Source organism: Dermochelys coriacea, chromosome 4, assembly GCF_009764565.3.
Source record: "Dermochelys coriacea isolate rDerCor1 chromosome 4, rDerCor1.pri.v4, whole genome shotgun sequence".
Classification (NCBI taxonomy): Eukaryota; Metazoa; Chordata; order Testudines; family Dermochelyidae; genus Dermochelys; species Dermochelys coriacea.
Genome location: NC_050071.1, coordinates 132,270,201 through 132,288,003, shown reverse-complemented (window position 1 = coordinate 132,288,003; position 17,803 = coordinate 132,270,201).

Here is a 17,803-nt window from a genome sequence, read left to right as displayed (position 1 = left end):
CCACCAAATGCATCCGATGAAGTGAGCTGTAGCTCACAAAAGCTTATGCTCTAATAAATTTGTTAGTCTCTAAGGTGCCACAAGTACTCCTTTTCTTGTTGACATTTCTTGCAGACCCACTTCATTATAGGAACCGTAGGGAACAGCTTTATTTAATGCAGAAAGAAATAGTGCCATCTACTGGCTAAATCCCAGCTTTGCCAGAAAGCGGGGGTCATAGTCTGATCTCCTTTGCACCAAAGCCAATCCAGAGTCATTCCCTTCATGGTGTCAGTGAAGATCCTCATCAGTGTAAATGAGACCAGAGTCTAGCGCCCAGAGTCTAGTAAAGGATGGGACCAGGGCTGAGTTAGTGGATTGGTAATACCCTCCGCACCTCCATATGAGCAATCTGATTCATGCCCTGCCCGTACATCCATAGCATCACTTGGGTATGTGGCACAGGGCAAGGTGCTGAATGCGTTAGTGCTAAACAAATGGCAGGTCCTGGCTCTGCTGGAGAGCTTAGAGGCTGCAGCGGTGAGGCGCTCATCTCCACAGGATGTGGCAGAGGGTGAAGATTTTTGAGCTATTCCTTTAGGAAACAAAACTGGCTTATGAAAATAACAGTCGAGCAGGAGCTAGGGCTCCAGGGAATTACCCAGTCACTAAAAGATGAGCAGTCACCCATAAAGGGATTTGAAATTGGGATTGTGTCCTCTTTGTCTTATTTCAGATGCATAACAAAGTGCTGGAAGGGTATTTTGTTGAGTTTCTCCCCAGAAAAAAGGTTTGGGGTTTTGTAAATTTTTTTTTTGCTTGGTTTTTTTGGCTTTAAAAATGCCAGGAAAATGAAGTTTTCTCTCTCCTGATTTTGCAGGAGTGCTTGATGGAGGATGGACATTGCTAGCTCTCACAGCTAAACTGAAGAACTGTTCAGCAGCATGCAGGAGGCGCTGGGGGGGAAGGGGAGGAGCGGGGACAGGGCGTGCTCAGGGGAGGGAAGGGTGCAGGGAGAGGTAGGGAAGGGGTGGGCTTTGGGGAAAGGGGTGGAGTGGGGGCAGGGTGGGTGGTGGACCAGGGGCAGGGCTGGGGCGGATGTTTGGGGGAAGGGGTGCTATGGGGGCAGGAAGGGGCAGGGCAGGAGTGGGTGTTTGGAGGAAGATGTGGAATGAGGGTGGGCCTGGGATGGGGGGTCATGGTCTAGCACCCCACGGGTAGAGAGGAAGTGGGCACCTATACTCCACCCACTGATGTCAATAAGAATTTACCATTGACTTCCATGGGAGCAGAATAAAGCCAAAACTGAGAACTTTAAAAATCTACCCTATATATATATGTAAGGCCTTGTCTATACTAGAAAGAGTTTGCTGGCATAACTATACCAATGTGGCTATAACAGCAAACCCCCATAGTGGAGACTCAGTTTGCACCGGCCAACTCCGACCCCACAAGCCAAATTAGACCTGGTGTACACCTAGAACTTAGGTCGAGCTAGCTCAGAGTTGTGACAAATGTCATGCCCTGCCCGACATTTGTAACACCCCTAGGGTTTAGAGAGCACGGCCCCTTTCAAACCTTGTCCTGAGGCAGAGGAAGGGCTTGTTGTTGCAGGTGGAGGTGTATATTGATCCCACCTAGTCATATGAGCCCTACATTGATTCAAGCTACACTGGGTTAGGAGCTATCCTTTAACAAGAGCGCAAGGGTGATCTCTGACCAGTAGCTTTTGAGAGTGAAGCCTCACACCCCCTGAGAGAAACTACCCTGCTCATCAAGTGGAGTTCCTGGCATTAAAGTGGGCTGTGGAAAAGAGGTTCCATGACTATCTGTGGGGCCAGGTTCATCATAAAGATTGATAATAACCCTTTGACATACATCAAGACAATAGCGAAATTATCCATAGTGGGGCACCGTTGGTAAGTGGCACTCTCTGCCTATGATTTCACTCTGCCGTACTGGCCCTGGGCGAACAAACATGGATGCAGATCCCTTGTCTGATAGGCTTCACACTAAGGATTTATCGCCCAATGATCAGATGAATGCAGGGACCCCTGAATTGAGAGGAAGTCAGCGCCTATGTTCCAGTGCCCCTGTTGGGAACTGTGTGAAGCAAGTTCCTCTGTCTGATTTCATGGCAGTGTGAAGATTAGAGGTAATTTTTGAGGATTGTTTGTCAGCCCTGCTTTCCGATTTAAAAATGCCCAATACATGTCTCTTGCAGTGGATGAATCAAGCGATTTAAGTGACACTGCCCAGCGATTGCCATTAGTTGAATTTTCTGGTGGTGAAATTTTCAAGGAAGAATTTTCATGCTTAATACCATTAGAAACCTACAGCTCAGGAGAGGTAATTTTGAAAATGTAAAAGGCTTTTTTGAAAAAAATGTTTTAGATTTGCAGAGAGTAAATTTGTTTGTTCCTTCCATGACAATGAAAGAGAAGGGCTTTGCTTCACATTTGGCAGCCTTCATCACTTCACTGCATTGTTCATCTGACTGTCCTGTGCAGTTAGTTGTCTGGGGACTTGAAAAAAAACAATGGGTATTGTGATGCAATCAGTGAACTACATATGCTCAACTTCTAGCTTGCAATATCATCTGTTTAAAGGTCTTTTGCAAAGCCAAATACAGTGATCTGATGCAGCACTATGATGTTCACTGGTTAAGTAGGGGGCCCGTGTTGGTGAGTTTTCATGCGCTTCAAAAAGAAATAATAGAATTTCTTCCAAACCACAAGACCAACAAGGCTTGCGTGTTCCTGGAATTTATGAATGATGTCCCCTCTATGTCAGAGGTATCTTTTTTGTGCGATACGACTGGTCACTTGAATTCCCTCAACATGCAGCTCCAAGGCCATGCAAGCAGTGTTGGGGATCTGTTTGAAAAAGTGTGTACCTTTCAGAGGAATCTTTAAATCTTTCATACAGACTTAAGAGGAAAGATCTTGCACTTTCCCACATTGAATGTTGTTGCTACAGATGAAACATCCATGCAAATGATGCAAGAATTCCTAGACAATCTGACTGAAAATTTTAAAAGGGGAATTGAGAATTTTAAAATTCCACAGGATTTGCTTTTATTTGTTAATGATCTATCTGTTTGTTGGCTCTGCCAATGGACCTTTGCCTTCTGAAGCAAAGAAATTCTTGATTTTAATTGGTGAAGGTGCCTTTCAATTAGAAATTGTCTTGGAGGCAAAATTCCGAGAAATGGGACTTTGTGATTTCTTACATAATGACAGGTTTCAGAGTAGCAGCCGTGTTAGTCTGTATTCGCAAAAAGAAAAGGAGTACTTGTGGCACCTTAAAGACTAACAAATTTATTAGAGCATAAGCTTTCGTGAGCTAGAAAAGTAGTACTTGTGGCACCTTAGAGACTAACAAATTTATTAGAGCATAAGCTTTCGTGAGCTACAGCTTACTTCATCAGATGCATCCGATGAAGTGAGCTGTAGCTCACGAAAGCTTATGCTCTAATAAATTTGTTAGTCTCTAAGGTGCCACAAGTACTCCTTTTCTTTTTGTGATTTCTTAGACTCAATATGCTGACCACTTTCAGAATACCATTATCTATCTTTTAATGATATTCAGAGCACCATACCTCTGCGAATCTGGGTTTCCTACCATGAACATTATAAAAAAAAAAATCTTGCAATCGCCTGACATATGAACATCTTTACCAGTGCATGCACCTTGCTCTGATCTCCTAAAAACCCCTCTTCACAAAGCTTGCCAGAGATCATCGATGTCTCCTCTCCCATTAGTCACAAACACAGGTAATAATATTAATGTATAAACTTTGTTAAAAGATAGAAACACTAATATGTATGCATCTGATGAATGCATCTGATGAAGTGGGCTTTAGCCCATGAAAGCTTATGCTCAAATAAATTTGTTAGTCTCTAAGGTGCCACAAGGACTCCTCGTTCTTTCTGCTGATACAGACTAACATGGCTGCCACTCTGAAACCTAATACGTATGGTGCAATCAAGATCTTTATTTATTGGCAACTGAAGTTTTCCGGGTAGGAGGCGGGGGTATCAGCCTTCTGTGCAAATGGCCTGCCTCTTGTCATAAAATTCTCAAATCACTCCAGGGACACATCTAATTCAGTATCACTGGTCTAGGGGCACCATCGGAAACAATACCCACAGACTATTCAAGTTTTACTAGAGTTCAGGACTCTCAGTTTCCCAAACTGAAGGATCAAGATGTGGAGCACACCCAGGGAACTTATCCATGGATGATGATGGAAAGGCCACAAGGGTGCTACAATTACATGTAGTTAGGTAGACCCAACCCCCACTGTAGATGCAGCTCTCGAGAGGGTGGATTTACTACAACAATGGAAAAATCCCTTCCGTCACTGCAGCAAGTGTCTACACTACAGACTACAGCGACGTAGCTGCAGCGGTGCCACTGGTAGTGTAGACATACCCTCTGGTACATCAACAAATGCGCAGTCATTTTGCTGGTATAACTGCATCAGAACTGGAGGCGTTTGCCGGCATCACTATGTCAGTCAGGGATCACACCTCTTCAAGCCCCTGCCTGCACCAATGGCATCAGAAGTCTATAGTGTAGACGTCGCCTCAGTATAAACAGTCATGTTTTCTTTTCTTTCTTCAGCTGCAGTTTGGTAGGGAATACCATCCCCTCAAGAGAGCAAGGTTTATCTACAAACATAAGTTGTACCATTTTAACTGTACCGGTCCAGTTAAAGCAATACTACCTTACCAGGTTGTGGTGGCCATTAAACCAGTCTAAATGTGCTTATAGCAGTGTAGTTTATACAGTAAAAAACCCACACCTCCTCACTGACATAGTTCTACCAGTACAAAAAGTGTATTGACCAGGTCTCGGCTCATTCTTAAGAACAAATTCTTTCTTCCCTTAGGCCATCACAAGTGTATCATGGGGTTGGGGAGTTCCCAAAGAATATCTCACAGATAGCCCTAGATCTAAATGTATTACACATTTTTACTAATTTGTCTGATTTTTTTGCCTTTTGATCATATCAATTTTTTCACCTTTTGATCAGATCAATTTTTTCAAAAATTTGAAATGATGATGACTTTTTTCATGAAAAGTCATTATTTTTCATGAAAATGTTCACAAGTTTTCTACTTTGTCTCCTTTCTCCCCCATTTTCCCCATCAGTGGCATGTTCTAGACAAAAAAACTAATGGCAATTATAACCCTATTACTAATACTAACCATCACATCAGGATCTGTGAACAGTTTCTACAATGCCTGAAAATTGACATTCCTTTGTGTGTACAAATATTTAATTTTTGATTGTGGCTGTGGCTTGAAATACTAATAATAGAATGCATTTAACTCCTTCTATATCCAAAGTACTGTGGACACACTAATTAATTAATGGAAGATAATTAAAGGGTATTAAATATGTCTTTTCAAGTATGGGAACCAATCAACTTGCTTTGAAGTGTTCTGAAATGCACTCTGCCCAATGCAGGGATCGTAAGTATCTTTCTAATGTTAAATGAATTTTCTTTAACATTGATTGGGCATTTGCCCCCTTGTTACCAGCAGCTACAATCAAGCTGTCTTCCTGACATGTGTTACACTGTATGTCTAGGACACAGGAAATAGGGTTTGAAGCTCACAGCTAGGAGCAAAAGCTAAAATTGAGGATTTAATGAAGCTGGGATTGAGTAGCTAGGGTGGTTCAGTGAAGCAGTAAATGCAAACACATTATCACCTGAGAACTTGCTCCAATTTCACACCAATTAACTAGGAATGAGAGAGGAGGGCTTGTGCTGGATGCAGAGATGGCTGATAAGCTGAATGGGCAGAAGTGGTTCATATGCAGAGCACCTTGTGCCAAAATGAATTTCTTTTAGATAACACTAAGTTCCAGCAATTCTGTCTTCAGGAGAGAGCATGTAGTTACTGGACCAGCTTTTATTAGCAGATATTTAAAGAATTTGTAGAAATTGGGATGCCCCAGAAGAGAAGTAAGGGTGGAAAGTAATAAAGCAATTGCTGCTAATCTGAGCAGTTCTCTGACAGTGGGACATAAACCAGAGGGCTGGGAAGTTTCAAAGGAAGCATCTTGTGAAAAACGGAGAAAAAAGCACAATGCAGAGGAATTATCAGGGCTGATTCAGGTCTCTCTGGAAAGCCATTTGCCTGAAGGCTGCTTCTGTTAGGCCCAAGAGTCCCAATGCAATCTGCTTCATGCCTTGAGGTACAGAGATTGTCCCTGGTTCTAATCCAGTTTGGAGAGCACCCAAAGCCATAAACAGGCTGTGTGACTTGCACTGGTCTCACTTCTGTCTCAGGTGCAACCACTTGGAAACCTTGATTGACATTTCAATAAAAAATTGAAGGCTGAAGACTAAATTGCTTGCTTATCACCTGTAGGCAAGGCCCTGTGATGAGATAGGCCTAAATGCTATGGCAGGGGCCTGGCTTTTCAATGCAGCAAGCTGGCAATTCATTCAGGTCAGTTCAAATCTCTATCTATTGTATGGTATTACTGAACCGTGCATCACTGTAGTGTCTGTGGGCATGTCTATGCTGTAACAAACGAACAAACAACCTTGCAGCAACAAGTCTCAGAGCCCAGGTTCTCTATCACTCCCTCCCTGATTTCATGGTTATCTTCATAACTGCATGGTCTAGAAATAAACACATTACATGTATTGTACAATTTGAAAAGAAAAACTTAGATTGTGGAGCTTAAATCAGTGCAAGGGAGGGATTCTGGGACAAAGCTGCAGAAGAATCTCAAAATACATGAGGCCATGCCAAGAGGTCTGCAGGTAAGGTCTGAGGCATAATAGCCAGGCCTGTGGAGAAGTTTCCATTGTCTGATCTGATCTGTCTATCGGGGTGTTTCTAATGCCCCCATCTGTGGTGTTTGAGCACCAACACATTTACATACAGCAACCACTCAGCCATAAGGCACCAGGGAATGCATCTTCCCCTTCCTATAATACCGAGAGGGTGCCTGTGAATGTTTATTAGTCATTGTTATCCTTGCTGGCCTAGACCTCAGGCCTGCAAACAGAAGTCAATGTGATTCCATGTGGGTGCCAGGGTCTGGTACTGTTTAGAGAACTGGGCCTTTAGCAGCTGTTGTCTCAGGGAAGGCCATTACTGTGCAAAGCTATTGCTAAGAGATGAGCCTTTACATTTTGTTCTGATGATTAAAATCAATGATCTTTCTCGTGGATTATCCTGGTGGATACCCCCCTGCCCTACAAGATTCACTCTTTGCACTAGAAGAAAAGAAGTACTTGTGGCACCTTAGAGACTAACACATTTATTTGAGCATAAGCTTTCGTGAGCTGTATTTTCCACTGAATCCAAAGAAGTGAGCTGTAGATCATGAAAGCTTATGCTCAAATAAATTTGTTAGTCTCTAAGGTGCCACAAATACTCCTTTTCTTTTTGTGGATTCAGACTAACATGGCTGCTACTCTGAACTCTTTGCATTATCAACTCCAGTGTGCCTGAGGAATGTGCTAGCTCATGGCCCTTTCTATAGCCAGGGTGCAGCCCATGGAATCTCTGTGTACCTGTCCTGCAAATAAACCAGAGACTTCAGTTTCTAGAGCGTTTGATATGGCTGGTGCTCATGAATATTCACAAAAGGAGACAATCTTTCACAAGTACCCCTGGAATGACTCAGTGGAGAAACATGAGTCAATGGAGCCCGGCCCAGATCCCAAAGCTATATAGGCTCCTAACATCCATTGAAATCAATGGAAATCAGGTGCCTAAATACCTTTGTGGATCTGGGCCTAAATCCATTAGCTAGAAGCAGTACCAGACTCATAAACATCTGATGTGAACCAACCACTGGAGGGAGACAGACACCACTGCAGCGTTAATGTGCGTTGCACTTTCCCGCCCATCGCAGCATGGGAAAGCTCAACCTGAGCATCAGAGCTCCACAGCAGTTCAGATCCCTTTAGGGGTCCTCTGAGGGGAATGGACCCAGAACCATGGGGCTCTTCAAGCTTGGGCCTCTGCTGTGCTTATCCAGCAGATTCCCGCATTCTGGTTGCTCAGGGCACAGTGCGGTTAGGAGGGAACATGACCCCATCAATAGGATGGGTGTAGAAATAGCTACAAATACCCAGCTGCCTGCACAGCCCTTTATGAAAACAGTGATAAACGTCCCATCTCATGTACTGTACACAACTCGGTATTCCAGCGCCTGTGCAAATCCACAGTGCTATCCCAGTTGCGGTCTGCAGCCTGTAATTATCTTAATGGTAACAATTAAACTATTGAGATACATGTGATGGGTTCACGGCACATAGACTAGGCAATCCCCACGAACGTGCAGAGCCAGCAGGAGCGTGAAGCCTGGAAGCTCAGTCAGAGCTGAGGGCAGCTTTCTGGCTGGCAGTTGTTACTAGTTTAAAGGGCCTGCAGTGCTCCAGAACGGTGCCAGAGAGAGGGCTGTGGTGACAGACGTATCTCTGCACAGAACAGGTACAGCGGGAGCCAGTGAAAGCTTCCCCGTGTTGCCCCTATCACTGTGCCCTGGAGGGGCTGTCTTTCTGCCCTGGGAGCAGGGGTAACTCAGTCTCCAAACCTGTTCAGCCCTTGTCCTCTCCGCTAACTATTTATAGGAATTTGGTAAATTGATCAAGAACCATTTTTAATCTGTTCCAATCCTCTCCGCCCTCGCAAAACCTGGGTTTAAAACCCTGTTGAAGCTACTAAATGGCTGGCAACTGTCATATTCTAGAGACAAGATGGGTTTATATCGTATAATATCGTTTATTGGACTAGCTTCTGTTGGTGAGAGAGATGAACTTTCGAGGATCTGAAGAAGAGCTCTGTGTAAGCTCGAAAGCTTCTCTCTCTCTCTCACCAACAGAAGCTGGTCCAATAGAAGATATTACCTCACCCACCTTGTCTCTCTAATGTCCTGGGACCGACACTGCTACAACACTGCATACAGCTGTCAATATTCTGTCTGCCTTATATACTTCCCTGGCCCCAGCCACTGTAGGATCTTAGGGTGGGATCCATAAAGGGATGTAGGCATTGCAATGCTGAATGTCATGGCACCTAGCTCTTAGGTGCTTAGAAAATCAGAGGAACAGCACTGCGATCCACAGACCCAAGTTAGTTACTCAGGCTCCCTGGGGAGAGATAGGTGCCAAGGATGTGATCCACAAAAGCCAACACGCTAGGGAAGAGCCACCTAAACTAGCCAATGGGAGATAACGACAACAGGGGTGTGTGCTAAGCCCCGTCCCTCTCGGAAATAGGCAGGTGCTCCAACCACCAAATAAGGCCCACGCATGACTTAGGCAGCCAAATGCCTCTCTGTCCCTGGTTTGTGAATCCCGCCGGGACTTGAGGAGGGAGATAGGTGTCCAGATGCACAGAGTGAGGTAGTAGGGTACAGGTTCAGAGAGAGCAATGTAGGCACCTAAGGAACTTTTAGTTTGAAAATGTAGGTGCTGAGTGAGTTTAGGGGCATACAGAGTATGGTGGGAGATTTGTGGATCGCAGTGGAGGCAAAACTCAATATCTTCATGGATCCCACACTTAGCACCTCACGTTCTTTAGTGCATTGATCCTCCACAGCCTTATAGACAGGGCAGTGCTATTGCCCCCATTTTACAGAAAGAGGACTGAGGCACAGAGGGGCTAAGTGACCCACCCAAGGTCATACAGAAAGTCTGTGGCAGAGCACAGAACTGAACATAGGTCTCCTAAGTCCTAGGCTAGCACGCTAACCAGTGGACAGTACTTCCTCTCCTCTCCTAGCTTTTGATTTTAAGCTCTGTGGGACAGGGATCATCTTCTTGTTCTGCATTTGTACAGCGCCTAGCACCATGGAGTTCTGCATCCGTGACTGGGGCTACTAGCACAATAATAATAATTTCTATTCTGTTTAGGTTCTTATACCATCGCTGTGCCAGCCCAGCACCTGTTTATTATTTCCTATTTATATTGCAGTACTTGCCAGAGAATCAGCCTGGAGGCAGGGCCCCATTGTGAATAGTGCCGTACAAATATATATGAAGACATGTTCCCTTCCCCAAAGAACTTCACAACTAACAGTAAGGAAATGAATAGCTAAGGACATCATAAATCTCCCACTGGTCACATGATAAACTGGTGTTGCCAACTCTTGCTATATTGAGTGTTTTTCTCAAAGCCCCAGGTCCTGAAGTCATGTGAGAGTCCCAGCTTTTATTTGTTTATTAAAAAGAGAGTTTCTGGTTGCTGAGAAAAGCTAGAAAATGTGAACCCAGAAGGATCAAAAACTAGAAAGCAGATTAAAAAAACACCCAGAATTCCTTATTTTTCAACTCTTTTGCATTTTAAGCCAATCTCATGATTTGTTAAACCCTGGACATTAGTGAATCTGCTGACCCAGAGAGCCAGTCTCTGCTCTGATTCAGCCCTTTTTCACTGCCTCAGTGGCACAGAGGGGCTGTAAGGCTGGTGGATCCTCTAGGCTGGGGGAGCAAAAGGGAGTTTCCAGCTAGGGTAGAGCCAGCCAGCACCCAGGCTCCCTCATGGGAAGGACGTGATGAGGGAATAACTGCAGTCCTACGGCTCCTTGGCTATACTGAGCTAATATATTACAGGTCTGGGCTCATAGCTGAGCAGCATACTTTAGAGCAGGCTGGAGGTGTAGAACCTACCAGGGAACTACAGCCAGTCCCTATGCAGCTGTACCTGGTGAATGCTGGCTGAGAACACAGTACAAAGAAATGCATATTTCATCACAACAAGCAGATCTCTGACTCCTGCATTGTCTGGCGTTCTGTCTCAATGTAGTTACCCGTTATCAGTGGCAAATATTGGTCAATATATTTATGGATTGGTAGAATTTTTAAATAAATAAATAATCCATTATTGCTGTTTGTTTGGAATAATGTTGTATGTGTAAAAAGAAGAGGAGCACTTGTGGCACCTTAGAGACTAACAAATTTATTAGAGCATAAGCTTTCATGGGCCTCCAACTTATCTGTATATATATTTCTTCTTACTGTATGTTCCATTCTATGCATCCAATGAAGTGGGCTGTAGCCCATGGAAGCTTATGCTCTAATAAATTTGTTAGTCTCTAAGGTGCCACAAGTACTCCTGTTCTTTTTGTGGATACAGACTAACACGGCTGCTACTCTGAAACCTGTTGTATGTGTAGTTTCACACTGTTAAGCACTATGGATTTAAGGTAGAATTATGTCCCTATGTGGAGTTGTGCTTGATGATTACATGTCACTAATGTGCACCTACGTTATTTTTTATATTAATTTCCAGAAGGCCTTGATGCTGTGTGTATATTTTTGAGATTGCTGATGAAAGATGCCTACGTTGTGATCAAATCTGCATTTCTTAGCATGTGATGAGAACAAAGTGCATACAGTATGTGTACCGTGAGCAGGGAAGGATATAATTTAAGCACATATTTTTAACAGTGAGGGTGAGTAACCGTTGGAGAAAACTACCAAGGAAAGTGGTGGATTCACCATCTCTTGAAGTCCTTAGATCAAGACTGGATGCCTGTCTGGAAGATATGCTTTAGCCAAATACAAGTTACTGGGCTGAATTCAGGGGTGACTGAGTGAAATTCTATGTCCTGTGATACACAGGAGGTCAACCTAGGTGATCTAAAGATCCCTTCTCACCTTAAAAATCTATGAAACTATGAAAAAGTAAAATCTTAAGGTGGCACACCCGTTGCACAATATGTGGGGCTTGTATCTTAACACAAGAGTATCCCTTTAATTTTCTTTACCTGGTCGCTTTCCCCACAAAGGATATGTATACTGGTGAAACTGGCTTTGTCTCATGTTCTACTTCTCTCCTGCTGCACAAAGGGAAACATACAGCTCCAGGTTTCAGAGTAACAGCTCCAAAAAGGCCTGCCTGCCTCTCTCTATGCAGACAGAAAGGGCTGGGTGTCTGTGCTTAATTACACCCTGAAAGAACTGCATTTAAAAGACAACAGTGAGGTATTTAATTAATACTTATCATTAGCACATGTAGGAATGCCTAGCAGCACATTGCAACAACAAAGCATTCACTTGGGATAAATTAATTTAAAAAATGAGTAAATAACCCATTTGCACCAGATCTGTGAACCTTTGATGCAGTGGGACCACTCTGGAGAGTAAGTGCTATGTGAAGGTAGTACGTATATGTGGGATGGAGCCTCTAGATTGTCATCTCTTGAGGACAAGAGCCCTGTCTTCATCTGTCTATTTATCTTTCTATCTAGGCAGTTTTATTGTGTTCATCAGCACCATAGCATCTGAGCACCTACTTGTCCATAAATTGCCTAGTACCCTGTGGGCACTATAAATAATAATTCAATTCCTAAACCTTCAGTACACAGTTTTAAAGAATTGGCCTATAATCCACCACCATATTGCCTCCTTCTCTCCAGCCCACAAGGACAATGTTACCTAATTAGGATTAGGGTCAGAAGAACATCACTCCACAGCCAGCCTAGGAAATGTTTTGCAAAAGCATCTGATGAAGTGGGTTCTAGTCCACGAAAGCTTATGCCCAAATAAATTTGTTAGTCTGTAAGGTGCCACAAGGATTCCTTTACACGTTGCCTCTCAATATTGTACACATACACTCGTTCCACTCTAACTGATCCATGTTGCCCCTAATATTTTCATTTGCCACTATTCTTGATTGGGGTCCATCCAGCAAGCTGCTGTGAGACCTCACCTCGCATTCAACTCAAAGGCGGTGTAAAGGCACTCAGCGCCCCTTGTGGGAAGTGATCAGTATCATGGGGGACAGCGCTCTAGCTGCAAAGAGATTTTTCTCCTTGGAGTTTTTTTCAACCATATTTTCGGTCAAATTAATATTGAGGTTCTTGTGACACATGTGAGTTATTACAGTTGTTACCAAACCCCTCCCTGCACCATTTCAGTCTAAGAGCCAGTCGCTGAAAGTTGAAGTCAGCATAGTTCAAACTGGAAACATGATGTCATTTCAACCACAAGTTTTTGGGCTAGATGCAGAAATCATTGTGTGGGATTCTCTGGCTGGAGATTCTGCAGGAGGTCAGACTAGATGACCACAATGATCCCTTCTGGCCTTAAAATCAAATAAATTAAGAATAATATTCAGGCCCATTGCATCTGATTACAACAGTCAACAAATACTTAAAGATGCTTATACGCCAAGGTTACCACCAATTCTGGTTTCAGAATAACAGCTGTGTTAGTCTGTATCCGCAAAAAGAACAGTTCTTTCTGTAGCTCACAAAAGCGCACCTTAGAGACTAACAAATTTATTTCAGCATAAGCTTTTGTGAGCTACAGCTTCACAAAAGTTTATGCTGAAATAAATTTGTTAGTCTCTAAGGTGTCACAAGTACTCCTGTTCTTTTTACCAAAATCTCTAGTATTCATTTGGTGGCTTGAGCCAAACAAACATTACAGAAGTGTGCCCTCTACTGGAAGGAAATATTTCTGCAGGCATGTAGTAGTTTGAGCTTGAGGCCTTTTCATTTTCAGGCTTGGTTAAATATCTTTAAATGATTTTCTCTGCCCGTTCCTGCCACAAAATGGTTGTTTCTTCAGTATCCAACATCTGGAAGGGACACTGTGACAATGCTACTTGTTTCTAGAACCGGTTAAAACTCGTGGCGAACGGGGGAAGTCCCGGATGACTGGAAAAAGGCTAATGTAGTGCCCATCTTTAAAAAAGGGAAGAAGGAGGATCCTGGGAACTACAGGCCGGTCAGCCTCACCTCAGTCCCTGGAAAAATCATGGAGCAGGTCCTCAAAGAATCAATCCTGAAGCACTTAGAGGAGAGGAAAGTGATCAGGAACAGTCAGCATGGATTCACCAAGGGAAGGTCATGCCTGACTAATCTAATCGCCTTTTATGATGAGATTACTGGTTCTGTGGATGAAGGGAAAGCAGTGGATGTATTGTTTCTTGACTTTAGCAAAGCTTTTGACACGGTCTCCCACAGCATTCTTGTCAGCAAGTTAAGGAAGTATGGGCCGGATGAATGCACTATAAGGTGGGTAGAAAGCTGGCTAGATTGTCGGGCTCAACGGGTAGTGATCAATGGCTCCATGTCTAGTTGGCAGCCGGTGTCAAGTGGAGTGCCCCAGGGGTCGGTCCTGGGGCCCGTTTTGTTCAATATCTTCATAAATGATCTGGAGGATGGTGTGGATTGCACTCTCAGCAAATTTGCGGATGATACTAAACTGGGAGGAGTGGTAGATACGCTGGAGGGGAGGGATAGGATACAGAAGGACCTAGACAAATTGGAGGATTGGGCCAAAAGAAATCTAATGAGGTTCAATAAGGATAAGTGCAGGGTCCTGCACTTAGGATGGAAGAATCCAATGCACCGCTACAGACTAGGGACCGAATGGCTCGGCAGCAGTTCTGCGGAAAAGGACCTAGGGGTGACAGTGGACGAGAAGCTGGATATGAGTCAGCAGTGTGCCCTTGTTGCCAAGAAGGCCAATGGCATTTTGGGATGTATAAGTAGGGGCATAGCGAGCAGATCGAGGGACGTGATCGTTCCCCTCTATTCGACACTGGTGAGGCCTCATCTGGAGTACTGTGTCCAGTTTTGGGCCCCACACTACAAGAAGGATGTGGATAAATTGGAAAGAGTACAGCGAAGGGCAACAAAAATGATTAGGGGTCTAGAGCACATGACTTATGAGGAGAGGCTGAGGGAGCTGGGATTGTTTAGTCTGCAGAAGAGAAGAATGAGGGGGGATTTGATAGCTGCTTTCAACTACCTGAAAGGGGGTTTCAAAGAGGATGGCTCTAGACTGTTCTCAATGGTAGCAGATGACAGAACGAGGAGTAATGGTCTCAAGTTGCAATGGGGGAGGTTTAGATTGGATATTAGGAAAAACTTTTTCACTAAGAGGGTGGTGAAACACTGGAATGCGTTACCTAGGGAGGTGGTAGAATCTCCTTCCTTAGAGGTTTTTAAGGTCAGGCTTGACAAAGCCCTGGCTAGGATGATTTAACTGGGACTTGGTCCTGCTTTGAGCAGGGGGTTGGACTAGATGACCTTCTGGGGTCCCTTCCAACCCTGATATTCTATGATTCTATGATTCTATGAATAATGGGGTGAAAAAGAGATGTTGGAAATATATTTGTGAATAAGTGACTTGAATGATTCATTGCTCTCTGTGTGTTTGTGCTAGTCTTTGCTTGTGATATTTGGATGATCACTGGTATTCATGAAAATATTTTCCCTGGAAGTTTACTGAGGTCCGTATTCATTATAATAATTAATTATTCAATATTAATCATAATTTTTTCCAGTTAAAAAGTTTCCACAGTCTGAAAATAATTCATCCAAACTATTAGGTGAATACTTCTATGTATCTTATATATTTATATGGCCCATGTTACTAGAGTGTCTGAGCACCTCACAACACCCCTCTGAGCCAGGGCGGTGTTATTATCCCCATTTCACACATGGAGAACTGAGGCACAGAAATGGGAAAACAACGGGGAGTTCTGAAATCTGGATCCTGTTCCTGGCTGTTTCCCTGATTTGCTGTGTGATCGAGGACAAATTGCTTCATGTCTCTGGCCCATGTCAAAGGTATTTAGGCTCCTAACATCCATTGATTTTTTTTCAGGGGAAGTGAGCATCCCAAATGCCCTTGAGGATCTGGACCTAAATGACTTTTCCAGGATCATACAGGAAGTCTGAGACAGGACAGAGAATTGAATCCAAATCACCCAAGTTAGCATCCTAGACATTGGACCATCGTTCCTTTTCAGTAACAATAATGATACTTATTAATAATAACAAATCCACTGGAAGAACTGAAGAAGGGTTTGCTTATACATCTCAGTTTTCTTTCCACTGATATTCTCACAGCTTTATTTGTTCACCTCTGCTACTAACCTACCTGGGTAATTAGCTATCTTCGCTGCATTTTTTTTTCTCACCGAGATGGACCAGACTTGCAAACTTTGCATTTGGATGCAAATCTGGGATAGATTTGATTAAATAGGGGTTTTATAGCCATCATGAAATGAACAAAGATTAAGGGCTAATTGATTACTTGAACTACATGCTGATGCAGGACAATAATGGGGAGAAATTCACGAGGTGCTACATTAAATTCAGTGGAGCAAAACTGGTGTTCAGATGGGCATAAATGAGAGAGGAATCTGACAATAGCGCTCAATGGAGTTACCAGTCTGTTTAATCATGAATAATGGTAGTATTCATAGTGAATGACCAGATAACACTTTTAGTGGAAAATAACAACTTAGCGGTGAACAAATTATCAATAATGGGGGAGGCCATTAAGTGGATATTTTGATGAGTTAAAGAACAAAACAATCACTCATTAGCTAATTCAGCACTTTGAGGGACAGATCTAAATCATTGATGCCATCTGATACACTGATTTATGCCAGCTGGGCATCTAGCTCTAAATTTTTATTTCAAAGGATGTGGGGCCTGCTTCTTCACGGCACCACTCCAGTTTTATGGAGCTATTTTGGCATAAAACTGCACTAACGCAGCGGTGAATTGGCTGAGCCGTGTTTGACGCCAAATGTGTTCAAAGCCTGTTTGGCAAGGAGCTGGGCTTTTATGTGATTTTCAAAGTAGCGGGCCAGAGAACCACGCATGATTGTGAAAGGGATCAGGCAGACTCAGCTCTCCCTGAACTCAGCTGGAATTGCAGATCCCAGCACCTCTCAATATCAGAGGGTCAGTCAATACTTAAAACGCTACAGCAGCACAACTGTAGTGCTCCAGCGTAGACCTTCGCCCCAGCGATGGGAAAACCTCGCCCGTGGCCGTAGTTAATCCACCGTCCAGAGAGGCAGTAGCTAGTTCAGAATTCTCTCACCAACCTATTGCTGCCTACGCCAGGATTTAGGTCTACTTCACTATGTCGCTCTGCGGTATGGATTCTTCACATCCCTGACCGACAGAGCTGGGTTTACCTAATTTTCCAGTGTAGACCTGGTCAGAGTCTTAGGCCTGCTCTACACTTTACCTTAGGTCAACCACCATATGTTGCTCAGGGGTATGAACAATTTACACCAGTGGTGGGCAACTTGTGGCCTGCGGGCCGCACGTGGCCCTTCAGAGTAATCCACTGGAGGGCTGCCAGTTTGTTTACATTTTCATGGCCACCCGCGGCTCCCAGTGGCCTTGGTTCGCCATTCCTGGCCAATGGGAGCTGCGGGAAGTGGCAGCCAGCACATCCCTGTGGCCCGCACCACTTCCCACAGCTTCCATTGGCTGGGAACGGCGAACGGTGGCCACTGGGAGCTACGGGCGGCCGTGCAAATGTAAACAAACTGTCTGGTGGCCCACCAGCGGATTACCCTGATTTACATCCTGCAAGACATAGTTAAGCCAACGTAAGCCCAGTGTAGACAGCACTAGGCTGACAGAAGAATTTTTCTGGATGTGGATTAACTCCAACGATGGAAGAATCCCTTCTGTTGCTGTAGCAAGTGTGTACACTATGGTGCTGTGTGTGCACAGCTGCAGTGCCATAACTGGGCCATTGTCGCAGCTGTAGTGTAGACATATCTTGGGAAAGACAGATGGGGAAAGGGGAAAGTTCTCTGCATGTATTAGCCAGGCAGAGGAAGTCAGTGAGAGGTGGCCAAAGAGCTAGAAATCAGGGACTTCAGCCCAAGCAAAGTTTTCGTCTTCTCTTACAGCCTAAAAAAATCCCATGCTTATTCACTTCACAGCACTTACTTTTAACCTGCCAAATGCTACCAAATCTTAAAATTAAACCTCATATTATGGAACTTATTTTGATGTTGAAAGGGGATTTTTTCCCCCAGTGTATTTATTCCTTTTTTTTCT